At 41.9% G+C, this 20,661-nt stretch overlaps 1 protein-coding gene across 1 annotated transcript in view; it reads right to left on the bottom strand.

Annotated features, from left to right (window-relative positions):
• The window catches only part of TNFAIP8 (TNF alpha induced protein 8), a 123,302-nt gene that overhangs the window by 101,835 nt on the left and 806 nt on the right, over positions 1 to 20,661 (bottom strand). The window lies entirely within an intron of this gene.

Consider the following 20,661-nt stretch of genomic DNA (forward strand, 5'->3'; position numbering starts at 1 on the left):
GAATTGACATGTGTATGAATGATTCTGACAGATGACAGAAATAGCAAAATAATTAAGAACCTCCAGATAGGAAAGCTACAAAATCACATTAGGAGACAGTTGGTTCTCATTTTAAAAAGGAGTGAATGGGGCTTCCCTGGTGGCGCAGTGGTTGAGAGTCCACCTGCCGATTCAGGGGACACGGGTTCGTGCCCCGGTCCGGGAAGATCCCACATGCCGCGGAGCAGCTGGGTCCGTGAGCCATGGCCGCTGAGCCTGCGCGTCCGGAGCCTGTGCTCCGCAATGGGAGAGGCCACAACAGTGAGAGGCCCACGTACCGTTAAAAAAAAAAAAGAGTGAATGTGGCTTTAAATCAACAAAGGGAGTACAAATCTAGTCAATTTAGCCTAGGGCCAGAGAAAGAAGATTCGTTCCAAGAATGAGTATACAGTGCTTGTTAGAATTCTGCGCAGCTTAATTTTAAATGCCTCTCTCTCTCTTTAGAGACTATATCCACAGACCTCAAAGAGATTCTGGTATTTAGCCTAATGATTTCCACATGTTAAACACACCTCATTGCTTATAGGCACCAGTCAGATTAGTTTCTTCTGAAAAAGGAGGCTAGGGTCTGATTCTTCCATGTAAAATTATTCCATTCTATTAGTGTGGGAGACCTGAACTTCATTAGCAAACAACTTGAGGCTAGTTACACAAACCTACTGATAAAGAAAAGCTGTCTTCCAGCTGTTCCCAACACGCCTTTGTAAATAAAGAGCCATTGCTTGGGCAAAACTCTGTCTAATCTCTTAAAGATGTGTATTTCATTTAAGAAAACATTTTAAAGTGGCTCACGATCTTAATCTCATTTATTGTGCTGTAAACTTCAATCAAATCATTTGTTAATATTTTTGCTCCAGTATATCTCAGCAATATCAGAATAAGATCATGTCTTTTAAAAATACACAATGCTGACATTCCCTCAGACTACATCTTTGCTTCATAATCTCCATTTCTTGCTCAAGAAAGGCATCAACTGAATTCCAATCATTTCACTGAGAAAAACAGAATCAAAATGTCCATAAAGGGCTTCCCTGGTGGCGCAGTGGTTGAGAGTCCGCCTGCTGGTGCAGGGGACATGGGTTCGTGCCCCGGTCTGGAAGGATCCCATATGCCGTGGAGCGGCTGGGCCCGTGAGCCGTGGCCGCTGAACCTGCCCGTCTGGAGCCTGTGCTCCGCAACGGGAGAGGCCACGACAGTGAGAGGCCCGCATACCGCAAAAAAAAAAAAAAAAAAAAAAAGTCCATAAAAACATAGGAAGTTGTATAGGAAATAATGTTAAGAGAAAAGCAGAATATTAAACTGTGTCTATGCTATGGTCACAGCTATAATATTTAACTATGGATAAGGATGGAAAGAAATAGGAAAAATGAAACAAGTTGTTGGCTCACACACATCTAAAATCTTACTATTTTTTTTTCTTTCTCATTTCCTTTACTTCTGCTTGGAGTTGTCTTAATAGTGGGTATAGCTTGTTTGCTTTTTTAAATTATCAGGATAAGATCTCACCTCATCAGACAAGATCTTATGAGCCAGTTACTCATGTGAAGGGTGGTAACTGCCTGGACCACCCTAGAAAGATGCCTGCCCGTCTCTTCTTGAACATTCTTCAGGGATAACAACTCCACAATTTCCAAGTTTAATCCCTGCAGGGGGAAAGAAACTCTGTCTAACCTGCTGTTAGTAGTGGATTTCAAGAACATGAAACTAAAATAATCTTTTAAATGAATGTAAAAATGATATTTGGGTAATCATAAAAATGAAGTCATTCGTATTTCCTGAGAACACGGGGACAGAGATAACTTCTAGTGATGAACAAAACTTAGTGACTGCTCTCAGGAAAGATATCTAGTAGGGCGAAGACAGCTGCAAATCAAGGTGCAATGTCATAACTTATAATCAACATAAAGATAGCAAGACCAGAATGAGCTATTCACATTCTTAAGAGGAAGAGATTACTTTTGGACTTTTTTTCCTGGTAAAGAAGAGAACCAGGAAAAGTTGCATGGAGGAGGCAACATTTGAACTGGATCCTGAAGGAAAATTTAAGTTTGTCCAGGAAAGAGAAGCAATGGGCATGCAGGAAAGGGGGATATAACCAGCAAAGACAAAAGCAGGGAAGATTGGCGTGTGTTCTAGAGCAATGCACAATTTAGGAACGGGAACCAAAGGAAACATGCAGAAGAGCAGTGGGGATCAGACCTAGCCTTGAACATGGAGAGAAGGGTGAGGCAAATGAGCAAATATTGTTCTTTGGGGCCTGGGCAAGGAGTCTTGCATTTGCTGTTCTATTTAGTCCCAACAACTTGTTTTACAAGTAAGAAGACTGAGGCTCCAAGAAGTCACGTACAGTTTCCGAAAAGCACGCCCATCCCCTACATATACCAGAGCTAGCATTATGCCCGGTGCCCAGCGGGTCCTCGACAAATACTGCCGAATGCATGGATGACAAGTCAGCAGGCCCATGTGCTGCTGCTCTGCCATATTGCTCTTCCAGACTTGTTTCTGATAGACATTGGGTGCCACTGACAATTTGGGGTTAGAGGACGCGTAATCTGAGACTGTGTGTTAAGAAGAGGAGGTGGGGGGGGTTACCTAAAGCTGGGAGACTAGTGTTTATAGACAACACCTTGCTTTGCTCAGTATGCTTTGTTTATATGGATTTTTCTAAGGAAGTATTAGACTGCCTCAAAAACTCAACTGACATCTAAATTCTCTCCTTTTCCAAATGTATCTTTATTATGAAATTTAAGAATGATAGAAGGTATAAAATGAAAAGTTAACCTCCTTTCCCTTCTTCAAATCCAAAGTTCCACTATTAATAGTGTATTGTTCATTCTTTAAAAAAAAAAAAAAGCTTATTCACTCATAAACATAGAATATACATTTTTTTTAAAACATAATGAGATCATTATTTTGCTTTTTGATTTAATCTGTCCTGGAGATCTTTCCATATCCATGCACAAAGACCAACCTTATTCTAAAGCTGCATGATGTTTCATCTCACGGAAGTACCGTAACGTATATAAGCTGTCGATGCATATTTAAGTTGTTTAAAGTTTTCATTTTGTTTATTCCTAAAAACAACACTGCAATGAACTCTTTGTCTCAGACCGAATTCACTCATGATTACACGTATCAGCTTCTTGGATAGTCACAGGTGGGATCTCTGGTGTAAGACATCATTTAGCAAATTTCCTAGGATGTTAGTATAGTTAGCAGTCACTTGTCTTATGAAGGGGAACACAAAGATAACCTAAAAAAATCTCACTTTGTAGTCCTAAAGCCTCCTGGAAAGACTCAGGGTCAGAGCTCTAGCTCCCCACCCTGAGCCCCTGGTATAGAATTCCTCATTCCACACTGGGGCAGGGTGGCATTCCTCCTTCCAGACGAATCCAGGGCTCTACCCCTCCTGCTCTACCAGTGGCTTGGTTTCCACGCTTAAAATGGCAATGAAAAGTGCAGATGATAACAATCAACAATCAGAAGCGCAGAATTTTAGAGCTGTAAGGGATTAGAGATTATGTAGTCTACACCTTACATTCCTTAGATGTGGCAATTAATTAAGACCCAGAGGGGTGACTGCCTCAGCAAAATCACCCAGCCAGTTGTCGCAAAGCACCCACTCACCCATCCAGAGCTTTTTCCATTACGTGGTACCAAATAACATCTGCATCTCCTGCTCAGTTATTCCAAAAACATCATGTAAGCAAAATGGGTCTATAATATTTCCCTGGGTAGAAATAATAATGCTTAAAAAAAAAATTCTGAGAACATATGTAGAGATAGCACGGATGGGAAGAAATTCTTAAAAACCTTATTTTAGATAATTTTAACTCCTTCGTCCACCAAATTCACGACTAGAATGTCTAACAAGTGTCAATATTGACATATTTAAGCTTCACCTGCCTTCTCCTGCCCCTTGTGGAGGCATTAACAAGCAAGTGCTGCTAACACTGCTGACTTATTATCAGCAAGACATGCAGCTCTCAAGTTGTCTGCAGTCCTGACAATAGATTTTCAGATCTGGGACTATTCCAGGCTGTGAGACTCTGGAGCCATATTTCTATTACTCCCCACTTCCCCTCCCATTCATGCTGCACAGTCTAAATCAGGGATCTTGAATAGCTCTGAGAAAACTCTGTTCAAGATCTAAACATTATAGAGTTGTCAGCTCCACCATCCAACCTCCAGAGCTCAGCAAGGTTACTGACCTTGGGCAAGACCCACAAGCTTCCTCAGTAAAGCCTGTGGGTTTTTTTTTTAATATATAATTTTTATCTTTTTATTGAAGTATAGGTAATTTACAATGTTTCAGGTGTACAACAAAGTGATTCAGCTATACATACATATTTATCAATTCTTTTTTACATTCTTTTCCATTATAGTCTATTACAAGATATCAAATAATATAGTTCCCTGTGCTATACAGTAGGTCCTTGCTGAGCCTATGTTTCTTCATGAGGAAGTAGAGCAATGTGGTTAAGAACCAAAGGATATGAATATCAGTTTTGCTTTTGGCCCTGGGTAAGGACTTAAACTCTCATGGTCTCAGTTTCCTCATCTTTAAGATGGGAATAATAATGACAGAACCTAGGATTTGGTAGAGGCTCAACATTTATTGAGCTTAGTATAATGCCTGGCACATAGTAAGTGCTCAATGAATACTGAGCCTCTACCACCACAGCTGGCTCACCAGGAGCCAACGAGAGGCAAAGACAAAAACACAGGCAGCTGGGAGTAGAAAAAGAAGAAAAAGCTATCTATCACAATGTCCTTGGCCCTGAGGTACTCAAGAAGAAAGGTAAAAAAAAAAAAAAGCACAGCCACAGGCCAAGACCTAACAAGGACAGCCAGGGCAGGGACATCACTGGATTGTAGTGCAGGCCAGGTCTAAAATTGGGCAAGGTCATGCCCATATGAGAGTGCTCCGAGAAGTGGGGGATACCAGAGGTCAAAGGTCACAAATGCAACAGATAAACGAAGTGCGTGACTGATCCAGGTAGTAAAGCAACAAGCAGAAGAGGCTTTGGCCAAAGTGGCATGCGTGCCAATCAACTGGAATTTACATTTCAAAACCTAAACAGTGTGTATGTTGAAGAAAGTGTATCAGGGATCACGTCTGGGTGAGGGTTCCCAATATGATGTCCTGCCATGGGTTCTGGTGACCAAGAAGTGAAGGGGAAAAAGGTCAGCCAAGAAAGAAAAGGGCAGGCAGCAGCCCCAGCATCCTCAGAGAGGAGGGGGTCTGGGCCCCATATGCCAGGGGCCTGGGCCGTAACACCCACAAGGAGAAGTCAAAGTACTGACCACGCAGAGGGCAAGCAGGTGTGGAGACCAGGTTGGCATCTGGTGTGGAGCCAACACTCTGAGACAGGGCTTCCTAGTTTGCTCGTCTTGAAAAAGCAGTATCATGAGAACATGGTCTAACAACTTGACACGGTGAATGTGGGGACAAGGTCCCACGGGTGCAGCGCCCACACACCTGCTCAGGGAAGAGCCTGCCTCTGTGAGCACAGCTGTGTCTGAGGCAAGGCCGCGCCTGATTGGAGGAAAAGAGTCAAAGGGGCGGGGCAGTTACTAACAGGCTAAAGGAAAGGAAAAAAACCCACATCCTTCCACTTCATTTATGTCATAAACAAGTATATATTTAGTGCTCTGTACACCTTACAAGGTACAGCTGAGGTTACAAAGATAAAAAACTACAGTTACTAAGAGCAAGTGGCTCATTCTAGGTTAACAGGAGAGAGAAATTATTTGGCACCAGGGTTGACCAAGTCATAAACTTGGATTTGGTTACATACAAGCTCACTACTCACTGTGCAGAAATGCTAGATAGATAGTAGATTGAAGGAAAAAGATGTATAGTGGATGCTCTCAAAAGCAAACTATAGAGGCTAAGAAAATTAGATTATCATCATTATCAGACTTTTGACAACAATACTTTGAAGAAAATGAAGTAACATATTTAAGATTCTCAAGGAAAGAAAATGTGAGCCAAGTATGTTCTATCCAGCAAAACTGACCTTTAGTATAAAGGTCACAACGTTTTATCAAGAAATTAGGAGGAGGGCTTCCCTGGTGGCACAGTGGTTAAGAATCCACCTGCCAATGCATGGGACACGGGTCCGAGCCCTGGTCCAGGAAGATCCCACATGCCACGGAGCAACTAAGCCCGTGCACCACAACTACTAGAGCCTGCACTCTAGAGCCCACGAGCCACAACTACTGAAGCCCTTGTGCCACAACTACTGAGCCTGCGCACCTAGAGCCTGTGCTCCGCAACAAGAGAAGTCACGGTAATGAGAAGCCCATGCACCGCAATGAAGAGTAGCCCCCGCTCGCCACAACTAGAGAAAACCCGCGTGCAGCAACGAAGACCCAACGCAGCCAAAAATAAATAAATAAATAAGGGGGAAAAAGGAATTAGGGAATACTATTCCCATAAGCCCTACCTAAAGAATCCACTAGAGAAACAGCTTCAGTCAAAATTTGTAGAGACAGTGATATGAGGACTGATGATAAGCATGACATATATAGTTACCTGTAGAAATAAGACTAAATGTGCATTCAATGGGAGATATTTTAGTATATAATGGCTATATGATCTGACAATGCAGCTATAGTACAACCATAAAAAAACTGGGGAAGAATGATTAGGGCATATGCCAAATAAATTATTTTTATTGTTTTCATTAATCATAGCTGATTACTTGGAGACTGGTGTATGTGTAATACAGGGTAATCAATGGGTAATTAAAAGATATTCTATCTCCCTTGGGACTAAAAAGCAAAGATTCTAAGTAAGAAAGAAAGGAAATATAAACGTAACATAGAAGAAGTTAAACAAAACCCCATAGTCTCGAATTTGACTTGGAAATATCAACATGAACTCACAAAGTATTTTATCTCTATATGTGTACATATGTTTGTATGTAAATGTGTGTGTGTGTGTGTGTGTGTGAGTGAGTGTGTATTTTCTCAGCTCTGACCAATGAAACAGCCTAGAAACAATGACTACTGCAGTGAATGCACATCTCTAGTGCTTGGGTTATGGCCCTGAGACACCATTCTCATTAATATAAACCAGGGATTCTTGAAGGAATGGTTGAATCCAGGTCGAGGCAGAAAATGTACAAGACAGGCCTGGATCACCTTAACACACCAGATAACACAGAAGCTAAGGATGTCAGAAGGACCTAGGAGCCAACATGAAGAAGCTCCCACTGGTCAAAGATGGGACAATCTGAGTCTTATTAAGTATATTTAATTCCATGATCATACCAATTTAAAAAAACCATTGGTCACCTTCTGAGAATGACAGGAAACCAATTCTCGAAAACTGGGTAAATCAAAGGAAAGAACTGAGCGTTTACCTTGTTTTTTCTATGTGACCTGTACCACTGTGTAATCAAATAACAGATTGAAGGGAAGTCTACCTTTATAAAATTATTCCAGCTAATAAAGTAAAGCAAAATGGTAGAATTAGAATACCACTATTCTGCGATCTCCAATGAATTAATAGGTCTAGACTTTGAGGATCAACAGCTTCTAAAGGCAAAAAAAAGAGTAGAAAAAACAGATGTTGTGTGCCTTCCAATGAAAGGATACAACAGCACCTGTAATCTGGCCAAAGGGATCAAACCTGAGTCTGGTCAATCCTCTGGACCCAGATGCAGGAAATAGAGGGCAAAGGAATAACTTGAAATGTACCTGGGGGGGGGGGTGCATCTTTCTTGTTAATAAGACTGTGGAAACTCTACAGATCAAACAGCCCCCCCAAAAAAACTATTCTTTTAAATAATTAAAATGAGGGAGGATGTTAAGGAAATCCATAGATTAAAAGAGACTTAAAAGATACAAGTTTTTTTAAAAATGGGTAAGACTAAACTACAGTGTATCAGGCTGCTCACCTGGGTGATAAAACCATAAAGGGATGCAAGGAAGTGATTACTATAAAGGTCAGGATGGCATTTACTTTTGGAGGAAGGAAGTGTAATGTGATTAGGGAGGGTATGTGAAGGCACTTTTGGGGTAGCTAGCAAAGTTCTATTTCTTGACCTGAGTGATGGTTATATGAGTGTTTGCCTTATAATAATTCACTAAGGTGTGCATTTGTTATATGTGTGTTTTTTTGTTGTTGTTATTTGTGTTTTATTTTACAATAAAAAAGTTTGAAGAAACGTGTTAAGAAAATCTAACATTTTCTCACATCATATAAAAAAATAAACTCAAATTGGTAAAGGACGTAAGAGTGGAAACCATAAAACTCCTAGAAGAAAACATAGGTACTCTTTGACATAAATCGAATCAATATTTTTTTGGATCTGTCTCCTAAGGCAAATGAAACAAAAGCAAAAAAATAAACAAATGGGGTCTAATTAAACTTAAAATCTTTTACACAGCAAAGGAAACCATCTGCAAAATGAAAAGACAACCTACTGAATGGGAGAAGATATTTGCAAATGATGTGACCTATAAAGGGTTAATATCCAAATATGCAAACTGCTCATATAACTCAATATCAAAAAACCAAACAACCCAATAAAAAAATGGGCAGAAGACCTGAATAGACATTTGTCCAAAGGAGACACATGGATGGCCAATAGGCACATGAAAAGATGCTCGATATCGCTAATCATCAGAGAAATGCAAATCAAAACGACAATGAGATATCACCTCACACCTGTCAGAATGGCCATCCTCAAAGAGACCACAAATACCAAATGCTGGCAAGAATGCAGCGAAAAGGAAACCCTCTATGGAAAACAGTTATGGAGGTTCCTCAAAAAACTAAAAATAGAACTACCATATGATGCAGCAATTCCACTCCTGGGTATATATCCAAAGAAATTGAAAACATTAATTCAAAAAGATACAAGCACCCCATTGTTAATAGCAGCATCATTTACAGTAGCCAAGACATGGAAGCAACCTAAGGGCTCATGGACAGACCAATTGATAAAGAAGTGGTATATTAGCCATAAAAAAAGAAATTTTACCATTTACAACAACATGGATGAACTGGAGGGTATTATGCTTAGTGAAATAAGTCAGACGGAGAAAGAAAAATATTGTACGTTATCACTTACATGTGGAATCTAATAACACAAATGAATATAACAAAACATAGATAACAAAACAGATATAGATAACAAACTAGTGGTTACCACTGGGGAGAGGGAAGGGGGAGGGGCAAGACGAAGGGAGGGTGTTAGAGGTACAAACTACTATGTACAAAATAAATAAGCTACAAGGATATATCATACAGCACAGGGAATATAGCTAATATTTTATAATAACTTTAAATGAAATATAATCTATAAAAATATTGAATCACTATGTTGTACATCTGAAACTAATATAATATTATAAATCAACTATACTTCAATTAAGAAAAAGCAATAAAGTAACATTTTCTTTTTTTTTTAAGTTATAAAAAAAAGAATCGGGAATAAAGACACAGACCTACTAGAGAATGGACTTGAGGATATGGGGAGGGGGAAGGGTAAGCTGGGACAAAGTGAGAGAGTGGTATGGACATATATACACTACCCAATGTAAAATAGATAGCTAGTGGGAAGCAGCCGCATAGCACAGGGAGATCAGCTTGGTGCTTTGTGACCACCTAGAGGGGTGGGATAGGGAGGGTGGGAGGGAGGGAGACGCAAGAGGGAGGGGATATGGGGACATATGTATATGTATAGCTGATTCACTTTGTTATAAAGCAGAAACTAACACACCATTGTAAAGCAATTATACTCCAATAAAGATGTTAAAAAAAAAAAGAATATGTGTTTCCAGATGTGCTTTAAAATAGTATCTGCTAGTTTTCAAATTAAAAATCCAATTGGAGTCTTCATCTGAATTGCATGGAACCACAATTTTAATTGCAGTCTTTACAATGTGGACTTTCCTGACCAGAAACATTGAATGGATTTTCAATTATTAAATTTAAAAAATGTCACTAAGTTAAAAAAAAAAAAGGAATCTAGGCGAGTCAGCACAATAAGAGCCAACTGATGGAAAACCCAGCAAGGCAATAGAGGAGGGGAAGGGGCCAAGCAGCCAATCAGCTGGGAGCCAGTATCTTATGAGGGACTTCTGTTTCAATGAACTGCTCATGGTGACAGTAAATGATTTCATTTATACTGTTTTAATGAAAATTTGCCTAACACTTCAAATCATTTTTTAAAGCTTATAGCAAATCATTTACTCCAAAATATCTCAAAGGTGTTCTTAATTCAAAATGACCTCTAGGATGCCTAACTGGAATTGCAAAGAGCTGTTGGGTGTTGATTTCTCACAGACATAAGATTAGTCACTTGACTCAGAGTTGTAGCATTCAGCATACCAACCCAGGGCAGCTTTGAGTTCCCAGAATTAGACAAGAAACTTACACCCCTTACTCCCATACTCAGCTCCAGACTCGTTATTAGCAATAGTCGATTAAAAAACAAATGAACAGGAGCTTCCCTGGTGGCCCAGTGGTTGAGAGTCCGCCTGCCGATGCAGGGGACACGGGTTCGTGCCCCGGTCCGGGAGGATCCCACATGCCGCGGAGCGGCTGGGCCCGTGAGCCATGGCCGCTGAGCCTGCGCGTCCGGAGCCTGTGCTCCGCAACGGGACAGGCCACAGCAGTGAAAGGCCTGCGTACCGCAAAAAACTACCACACGCAAGATGTTATTACAACTTTAGCAACATGAATTCAGGACTAAGAGAAGAAACACAGCCTCCCAATGTCTGCACTGCATTTTGGAACAGCGTCTCCACTGCGTCCCTGTTATTAGAGTCACCAGATGAGAAGCACACCTAGCCCTGCTTCTGCTAAAGCCAATTCTCAGCTGCCCAAGCATTCTGCAGGGTGCAATCTCTGCACAATGACCATCAGGAAGTTTTCCCAGCTTTTACTAAATTTGCCTCACACAAGATTCTATAACCTGAGGACAAATTTGCCATCACTCAGATTGGCACTCTTCTGTACAAGCCAATAATGAAAGACACATTCCTCTGGGTTATTAAAGTTGTCCAACTTCTTCCCAGTATGAAAAAGGATATAAATGTTATCTTCTCAATTTGGGAAGTACAGCTCCATTCATCTTGAACTTCCACACCCTTACTTTGAAATACATTTGTGAATCACATCTGAAATAAACATAGGACTTTTAGTACAATCTGCAGAGGGCAACAGTCTGTGAACAACAGACCCTAAGTGCCTGGATGTGGCCCCGCAGATTCAGTCTTAATCTGAACCTCTCAGAGGAGACTGTGGTAGCTTGTTGAAGGTCACCAGGTGAGTCAGTGTCAGCTGGGCACACTCTCAAGGTTCTTCTTTCCACTACTAAAAACACCAGAATGTCAATTATATCTCAATCTTATAATATGAACAATAAAATGAGACATAAACTATGAGGTAGACTCTGACTGGTTGGAAAGATAACAGCTTTTGAGAGCTTACAGACAATGAGGGAGTTTTTAGCAGTTTTTTTCAGGGGTAATATCCTGTAGCAGTTCAAAGCACAGGTATGGGATGAAGCTGAACTGCCCGGGTGTGACTCCCAGCTCAGCCAGGCATCTATGGCAGGTTATTTGACCTCCCCAAGCCTCAGTTCCTCATCTGCAAATGCAGATTAACAACAATACCTTTCTCACAGATCTGTTAGGAAGATGAATTTAATAATGTGTATAAAGCATTTAGCACAGTGCCCGGCCCATCATAAGTACTCAAAAAGTGTTTGTCATGATTACTGTTTTTGGGGGTGTAAACATTTCCATAAAGATAAAGAACTCTCTATTTGATGAACATCTTCTGGGTTTCAATGCAGCATGCTGTCTCCAAAGTAAATACTGCTATTTTTAGAAACCCACAACATTAAAAAGTCACTACTAGTAGTAATTAAGTTCATATATGTGATTAACACCTTCCACATCTTTGTTTTTCTCCCAACTACTCATCATGGGTAGATAATTTTAATTCCAATAAAACCTGAGATGATTATTATCAGTAATAGTGATGGCTCAGCTAGACAGCTTCTAGAGCATGGGAGCCTGGGGCTGGTGCAGATATTATTTATCTGCCCAATAATCATGCCTCTTTCCCTTGTTCCCATTGGTACAGCCAACCTCCCAAAGTAGAAGTTTTCCCTTAATGTCCATTACTTATTTTCACAGCTTCCCTTGCAGCTGTGACTCAGTTGTGGTCAGTGAGGCCTGAGGAGGCTTCAGGAAAGGTTTATCCTCTGATGAAAAGAGATGGACAGGGAGGGGGAAGGGTAAGCTGTGACAAAGTGAGAGAGTGGTATGGACATATATACACTACCTAATGTAAAACAGATAGCTAGTGGGAAGCAGCTGCATAGCACAGGGAGATCAGCTCGGTGCTTTGTGACCACCTAGAGGGGTGGGATAGGGAGGGTGGGAGGGAGATGCAAGAGGGAGGAGATATGGGGATATATGTATATGTATAGCTGATTCACTTCGTTATAAAGCAGAAACTAACACATCATTGTAAAGCATTTATACTCCAATAAAGATGTTAAAAAAAAAAGAAAAGAAAAGAGATGGACGTTACAAGAGAACAGATTTATTGCTGCTCTCTCTGCCCACCCCTCTCCCCACATCCACAAGCTCCTCCTGTCTTTGAATGAGTTTGGAGAAGCCTGTGATACCCACCGCAGAAGAAACTATTTTCTGTCTATGAGGTGGCAAGTCTGCAGAAAAAAAAAGGTAACATATTAAGGATGGGAGAAGAGAAGGATGGAAAGAACCTGGTCCCTGATGATACTGTTTGAGGCACTGATTCAACTCTGGATTGGATCAACCCCAGACTCCCTTCACGTAAGATAATTTAATGTCTTTACTGTTCAAACCACTGGTAGCTGGGCATTCTCTTACCTGCAGCCTAAAGCATCCTAACTGTTATGGGCTGAATTGTGTCCCCTCCCCCACTAAGAGAATTCATATGTTGGAGTCCTCACCTCCAGTAACTCAAAATGGGACTGTACTTGGAGATAGGGTCTTTAAAAAGGTGATTCAACTACAGTGAGGTTCTTCTGGTGTGCCCTAATGCAATCTGACTGGTACCCTTATAAGAAGAGATTTGGACACACAGACATGAGGGGCACATGTACAAAGGAGGCTGAGAGAATTTGTTGCCAGCAGCTCTGGGCTACAAGTAATATTAAAGGAGGTTCTTCAGGCTGAAGGATTAAAAAATACCTGATGGAAACGGATCTACACTAAAGAATGAAGAGCCTCAAGTAAGTGGATAAATATAAAAAACTTTTTCTCATGTTCTAATTTCTTCAAAAGATCATTGTTTAAAGTAAAAAATAATAACCATGATTTCTGAAGATTATATATGTAGACGTAAACCATATGATAATAACACAAAGGGTATTATTTGTAATACTCCTGCCCTTTTTTATGACCGTGCTGCTCGGCTTTTGGAATCTTAGTTCCTGAATCAGGCCACCACAGTGAAAATGCCCAGTCCTACTACTGGACTGCCAGGGAATTCCCCGTAATACCTTTACAAAAGAGATTGTTATAGATAGAATTCTGCCCCCTCCCCCTCAAATTCTTAGGCTGAAGCCCTAATCCCCAGTGTGACTAGAGATAGGGCCTTTTGAAAGATAATTAAAGTTAAATGAGGTCAAAAGGGTGGGGTCCTAATCTAATATGACTGCTGTCCTCATAAAAAGAAAGAGAGAGAGATACCACAGATGCATGCACACAGAGAAAAGACTATGTGAGGAAACAATGAGAAGGTGACCATCTGCAAACCTAGGAGAGAAGCCTCAGGAGAAACCACACCTGTCAACACCTTGATCTTGGCCTTCCAGCCTCCAGAACTGTGAGAAATAGATTTCTATTGTTTAAGCCACCTAGTCTGTAGAATGTTGTTATGGCAGCCCTAGCAAACTGTTACAGTGATCTGGTATACTATCTGTTATCATGAATATACAAATACTAGGGCAACCATGAAAGAAACAGAAAAGACTGACTGAAGGGTAAAAGTTGGGGTGACATGCTTGTAGGGAACTCAGAGACCAGGTATGCACCAGGAAGACTGTGGTGATTCATTCTCTGGCCTGTGGTTTGTCTCTGCAAGTCACTTCCCAACCTCCTCCACCTGCCCCTTTTCCCAAATTGTGAGGCTAGAAGGCCCCTTGTGTGCTGGACTCGGGAACAGCAAACCTGGAGGATTGCCGGCTAGAGAGGAAGGCTGAGGCAAGACTCAAATCAGTCCATTTTTATACTTGTGGGTCCCTGGTCAAATATTTCAACTTAGAGGGAAAAAATAGTGGTTCTACTAAAATTAGGACTACGTATCATCAGTAGCAGACCATTATTAAATAATTTTCAAGGCCCCTGTTAGAATGAGAAATTGAAAACTGACCAGAATTCAGAAGTAGGGAAGAAAGTCTCAAGTACTTACACAACTCAAAATGCAAAAAAAAAAAAAAAAAAAAGCAAAAGAAGGAGGAGGAAGAAGAGAAGGAAGAGGAAGTAGAGCACAAAGGGGGAGGAGGGGGAGGGGGAGGAAGTTACAGCAAGACAGCTTCAGCAGTCTATTGTCCATTTTCCCATCACCCACCATTTCAACATGAGAGGGGCACAGCACTCTCAGAACAGGATAGCTTCCTGGAGGTGCCAGGACCTCAGGACAGGGGAGTAGACGCAGGGAAGGGAAAACAGGCTACTTGGCAACTCAAGAGTCTTGGGCCTGGGGCTCCTCCCAACAGGTGCCACTCCTAGAAAAAGGGCGCCCATCCCATGTCAGTGATCTACAAAGCGTGAGGTGTCCTCAAGTCAGCAGCACACTAAAGGATGAGGTCAGCATTGCCAGTGATCCGAAATCTAGATTGTGAACAAATAAACACTGAGCAGACTCCCTGGTGTCTCTGCTTCGTGGCTTTCAATTCCTGGATCCATTTGTGGGATGCCACTACTGGTTTTGGTTGTTATTTTTTGTTCTTGACCTGGTTGTTGGTCAACAATTTTTAACCCAGTGAGGACCTACTTGAAAAACCACTTTGTTATTTCCTAGGATGGGTACACAGGTGTTCATTTTGTGCACGTTCATGTTAATCTTCTTTAAACTTTAAAGTCACTCTGTACTTTCAAGAGATTTGCACTTTTCCACTGCCAAAAAAAAAAGGAGGTGGGGAGACACCTACAGATACTGCCTGAATAATCTTTACAGAACGAGACATTACAACCGATCTCCCAGGCTAGGGGTTTTCAGTTCGCTGTGCATCAGTCACCAGGGGTGGGCATGGGGGGGTGGGGAGAGAATTGTTAGAAAGGCAGATTCCCTGGCCCAGGCTTGGTGATGCCACAGTAGGTGGAACTATGGCCCCAGATGAGCCCTAAAATATAGCACGTTGGACAAGTTCAAAATTTCATTTGGGAGATCACCTCTGTGGCTGCCCAGATAATTGCATTCTCAAACCACAGGGCAGGAACCCGGGAGGCTCCTTGGCGACACAGAGTCTCTCTCCTTGGCAAAAAGAGCGGCTGTTCTTTCAGGAACCTTCAGGTGTTCCAGGCCATAAAAGCAAAGAAGCAAAATGGCTAAGTATGTGCAACACAGAGACCATCACCGGATGCTCGGGGAGGGAGGGCTGAGCTCACCACCTCTCCCAGGTACACTCTGTGAGTCACCGGGGGGCCTATCCCTGCACCAAGGCAGAAAGAATTCCATCATTAAGTCTAGACTGCTCTGCCCTTCCAGGGCGGTGATAGTATTGAATCAAACACCAGCCACTTCCCAGAAAACTACCTAATCTTTTTAAAGAGAGAAGAAAGGGAGAAAAAGGGAGTTGTTTCCCAATCACAGAGGGGTGGAATCAGGTATTGGACTTCTTTCTTGAAGGTCTGACTCATCAAAGATTGTTTTGAACTTTGCAACCTCTGGCCAACATTGTAGCTGCAGTTTTTCTCAGAAGAGGTGGCATTTCCGTAGAACTCCCTACTCCAACATGTTCCATAGAACATGTTGCATCTACATGTATGTGAGAGCCTGAGCACAACTCAAGAGGCCGAGATGGGAAAGGATGAGGACAGTGGGACTCCACCAGGACACACCACAATCTCTGTCTCCCTCACTTTGGTTGACAGTCATAAGGAACTCATTTTTTGAAATAAATAAAATAACAGCTGTGAGTGGAGAAGGCTTGAACTAAATGAATTTGGCTTGAAGGAATAAGAGCCAGGCTTAGAGAGGGTATTGGCCAGGTGGGCTGGTTCTTCCTTTTTGGCTCCTTTCAAATATTCATGAGTGTCCTGTGTGCCCTGCAGAGTGCTGTGTTCCGAGAAGAGCTTGCCCCAGTGGACAACCTTGAAGATAATGTCCCTGTCCTCTGCCCCTCGGAACTCTCACAACTTCTCTTGAAGACATGCCAGCCCGAGTCCCTTTGCAACACCAAGGGCAGCTGAGACATAGCTTCCTGTCTGGCTTGGAAAACCTGGTTTCATATCCATAACCTGTTTTAAATAAGGGCCTCCATAGGCTAAAGGCCAACCTACTGCTCACAAATGAACTGTAACGGGCCTTTTAAAAGTGTCTCTCATGCATAGGGAGGGTTTACTGGATGCCATGGCTCTTCTACTCAGACACGTAAAACCCAGATGCCCTGCTCTGGCTCATTCTCTTTAGCAGCTGCAGCAGCGGCAGCAGCAGCAAGATTTCCCTATATAATCACATGACCCTGCAGCTGGGAATAACTGAAATTGCGCTACATGCACCCCCTTCTCTGGGCTTCTCTGGCATCGTCAGAGGCAAAAAAAGGAAAGTTCATGCTAAAAGCACATGTGGTAACAGTCACCACTCTCCCTCTCTGCTCCACTATGGCCCAGTACAAACACCATCGTCTTGAAATGAGAGCAATTTGGCCAATCCAACAAAGTAGACCACTTGCTTCTGCACATTGGACACCAGGAGAGGAACATCCTGCCTTAATCCACACAACAATCCTATGATAGAAATACCATCCCCACTTTTTAGGTAAAGCAATGGGCTCAGAGAGCTGAAGTAGCTTATCCCAAGTCACACAGCTAGTGGTGGCTGAGACATGAACAGCTGATTCCAACAGTGTCACGTGACCCAACCACTTTTTGACTAAACTAAAAGTCATCTTCATTCCCAATGTTTAAGGAAATGACGACAAGTGGAATTTTGGACTTAATTCCATTCTCTGTTATTAAAGAAACAAACCCCAATGTGCTTATAAGTCAGCTTGGGTTGTTCCAGGGGAGGCCCATTCCTGTGACCTCCCAGCCATTTTTTGTTTCTTTTTGGTGGGGAAGGTGGCTGCATGCCTAGCCCCTGGTCACCCTGAGTGAAATATTATCATGTTGGTCAATCACCCCTCTTGTTCTATATAAAAAAGCACAATCCGGGAATTCCCTGGCAGTCCAGTGGTTAGGACTCTGAGCTTCCACGGCGGAGGGCCTGGGTTCCATCCCTGGTTGGGGAACTAAGATCCCACAAGCCGCATGGGCGGCCAAAAAAACCTCCACAATCCTGGGAAAACAAACTTGCTGACGCCCATCCAGCTTTGCAGCTGGCTCTGCATCTTTGCTACCATGGTTCTGAACCATAAACACTTTCTTCTAGAGAAAAAGCAACCTATCCCTAAAAGGATGGGTGGATGTTATTTGATTATTTTGGAGCATGTGACATTTTAAAACAAATTTCTCAGGTAACTTCCATGCTTGACATGCAAGGCCAAGAAAACCAAATCTTATGGAATCACGTTTATTGCAGTTATACCACTGGTGATTTGAAACAGACGTCAGATGAAAGACGCTTATTTCAACTTCTTATTATTGAGAAATAAAAAATATTTTGAAAATGGTTCATCTACTGTTCTAAGGAATTGCCTTTACTTTCCTTTGTGAAACTCAGAAGAATTCTGAACCCATCTTTGCCATTATCAATTTATCTTCAGGGACTCGTTCTTACCAGCAAACATTTTTGTGCAAGTCACTGGTCCTCTTGGATCCCAGGCCTTGGTGTGAACATGAGAGGGCTGCACAGTGCCACGTACACGGTAGGAGCTCAATAAATGCCCGCTGCGTGAATGAATGGTGCCCCTGCAAGCTGGACAGAGGGGATGCGCCTCCAAACTTGTATAACGGCCACTGTTGTAGTCTAAGACTCATGGGCCAAATGGTGCCTCTCACATTCTAGAATTATCTACCTCCTACTGTAGCTCACTTCCTTTTCTTAAGGCCAAAATATAGAATGCGAACTGACGTTCACTGGTTACTACTTGACCTCGTTTACATTTTGCAACAAGGTTCACTGATTTTTTTTTTTTTTTTTTTTTTTTTTTACCCTCAATGAACCATCTGTTTTTAGCTACTGGGAAGCCCCACTGAGGTACAAAAGTCTAGAAACTGCAGTTGGCTCAGACCCCAGGGCCAAAGTCATCAAAACCAGAGATGGGGGAGCAGGAAGTAAACTGCTTCTCACAGGGAAACATGAAGGTTGGGGTGTTAAAAGCTCCTTTTCGGTGTTTGTTGAATGCTTACTCTGTGCATTTGGTATTAAATGCAGGATGTGGGCAGCGTGAGGAGAGTTGAGGTGATAAGAGTTTATCTGGCACCACACGGTGCCTTCTCTTAAACTCTGCAGCAGACCTGATTATCTCTGTGAATGCCAAACTGAGGAAAACTGTCCCATTTTTGTCCAGGTGGGCCCCTGTGCATGTCCCCAGTGCCCGAGTCAGTGCCCATGGTACTGGGGTTGTGCTAACGCTCCCTTCTCCCTCCGTGAGAAAACAGGTGGCCTTTATTTGTTATCACCCACCCTCCTCTGCCTCCTGGAGGTCATCCCATGGTCAAGCCCTCAATTTGTACCAGGCAAGGATGGAGGGGGTGGAGAATGGACTCTTCTGCATGGTGTGGAAGCAAAGCTCAATTCTGATTGAGGACGAAAGAAATCTCCAAGAAGGAAATGTGTTCATTCCAAGGGGCTGATCCAAGCAGACAAGGATTAATTGAATCAATTAACTATGAGGTCTCGCGAGTGCCTGGCACTGTAGCAGCCTCAGCTTCAAGGATCAGCCACCTGAAGTTCCCCAAGTCGTAAACCACCTAGAAATCCCCTCCTCCCCCAAACTGCATTTCCTAATGAGTACTGTTTGGATGCAATCATTTCTCTCCACACACCCTTTCCTCCAATTTCAACAGAATAAAAAATTGCAGAGAACAGTCCTCATAAAATACTCTGTTCCTGGCCCTTGCAGTGTGCATGCTCACCCTCAGTTTCTGCCATTCTGTTGGACTCCCAGAACAGCCTGTCTGCAACACTCACAACACAGATGAAGACTATATCCAGCAATATAGTCAGAAACAGAAAATTAAGAGGCAACAAAGATAAGCAGATTTTCCAGCTCATGCCATCCCTTTCCTCATTGAATTTAAACACATTAGAACAAAAGGCACTACAGATTCAAGTCTCTCTTAAAGAAAAAAAATTTAAAGGAGCATCTGTGCACTACAATTTGGCAGGAACTTTCTTATATTCAATAATTTATTAATGATTCTTAAATCAGCAGATAATCTAGATGGATATAATGGCTTAGAAGACCTATATCTGTTAATGCAAAGACCTTAATACCAAACATTCAATACCTAAGGTGTTCATATTTTACAGGGAGGTAAATGGTAGTCCACTTCCCTAAACTTTATTTACTCAAATTACAGGTTAAAAACTCAAAAGCTGAGCAAGAAGTGGCAGAGACAAGTAATGTATATGAAGGGGAACTGGCATCCCCCGCCCCAAAAATCTACGAAAAAGCCAATTGTGTTACCGGCTAGAATATTAACAATAACTTGCTGACAACTCCCCATGACAGATCTAATTAGAAGGTGGCAATAAATGTTTCCAGGTGTTTAATTAAGTGTGATAATCATTTCTTTCCTTAAAGACAGATGGAGTCATATGTTTACATTTCAAAGCATAATGTTTCCTTAGTTAAAACACTGTGGAAACACTTTTGTGTAACACAAGATTCAAACCAGGATAAAAATATCTGCTGTGATAAGCGGCACTTAAAGTGATTTATCAGCTCTAACTTTCATATCAGCTCTAACTTTCACAATGGCAACTTAAAGCCTGCTCTGTTCTGGTTATTTCCTTTAACCACATAGTCTTGTTTTCCTTATGCCTCAATGAATAATTTCTACTCAACAGGTCATTTCCCTACCAGCATCTCCTAAATGAATTCTTATCATGAAGGTGGGGAAATTTTATGGGTATCTCTACTTTCACAGCAAGAAGACAGCAAGAATAAACTGAGATACAGAAGAATTCAGGGACTATCATAATTGAATGGGACTTCAGCAACCAGGGAATCATTTTATTGATGGATTAAAGTACTGTACTGCTATCAATTAAATCTGCTTTTTAGGGCAGAAATACACCCTACATTGAGATAGTATTGACCCCCAATAAAAATAATTTATGCAAGGATGGAATTATCAGTCTTAAGTAACTCCAGGATTTCTTTGTTTCAACACTGAACACTCAACTACTGTCTCCCTCCTCCCATGATTCTCTCAGGGTACTGCTCTTCCTACCTAGGGCTGTGTTTTATCAGTTGGCTTTAG

The sequence above is a fragment of the Leucopleurus acutus genome (genome assembly GCF_964270905.1).
Source record: "Leucopleurus acutus genome assembly, chromosome: 3".
Lineage (NCBI taxonomy): Eukaryota > Metazoa > Chordata > Mammalia > Artiodactyla > Delphinidae > Leucopleurus > Leucopleurus acutus.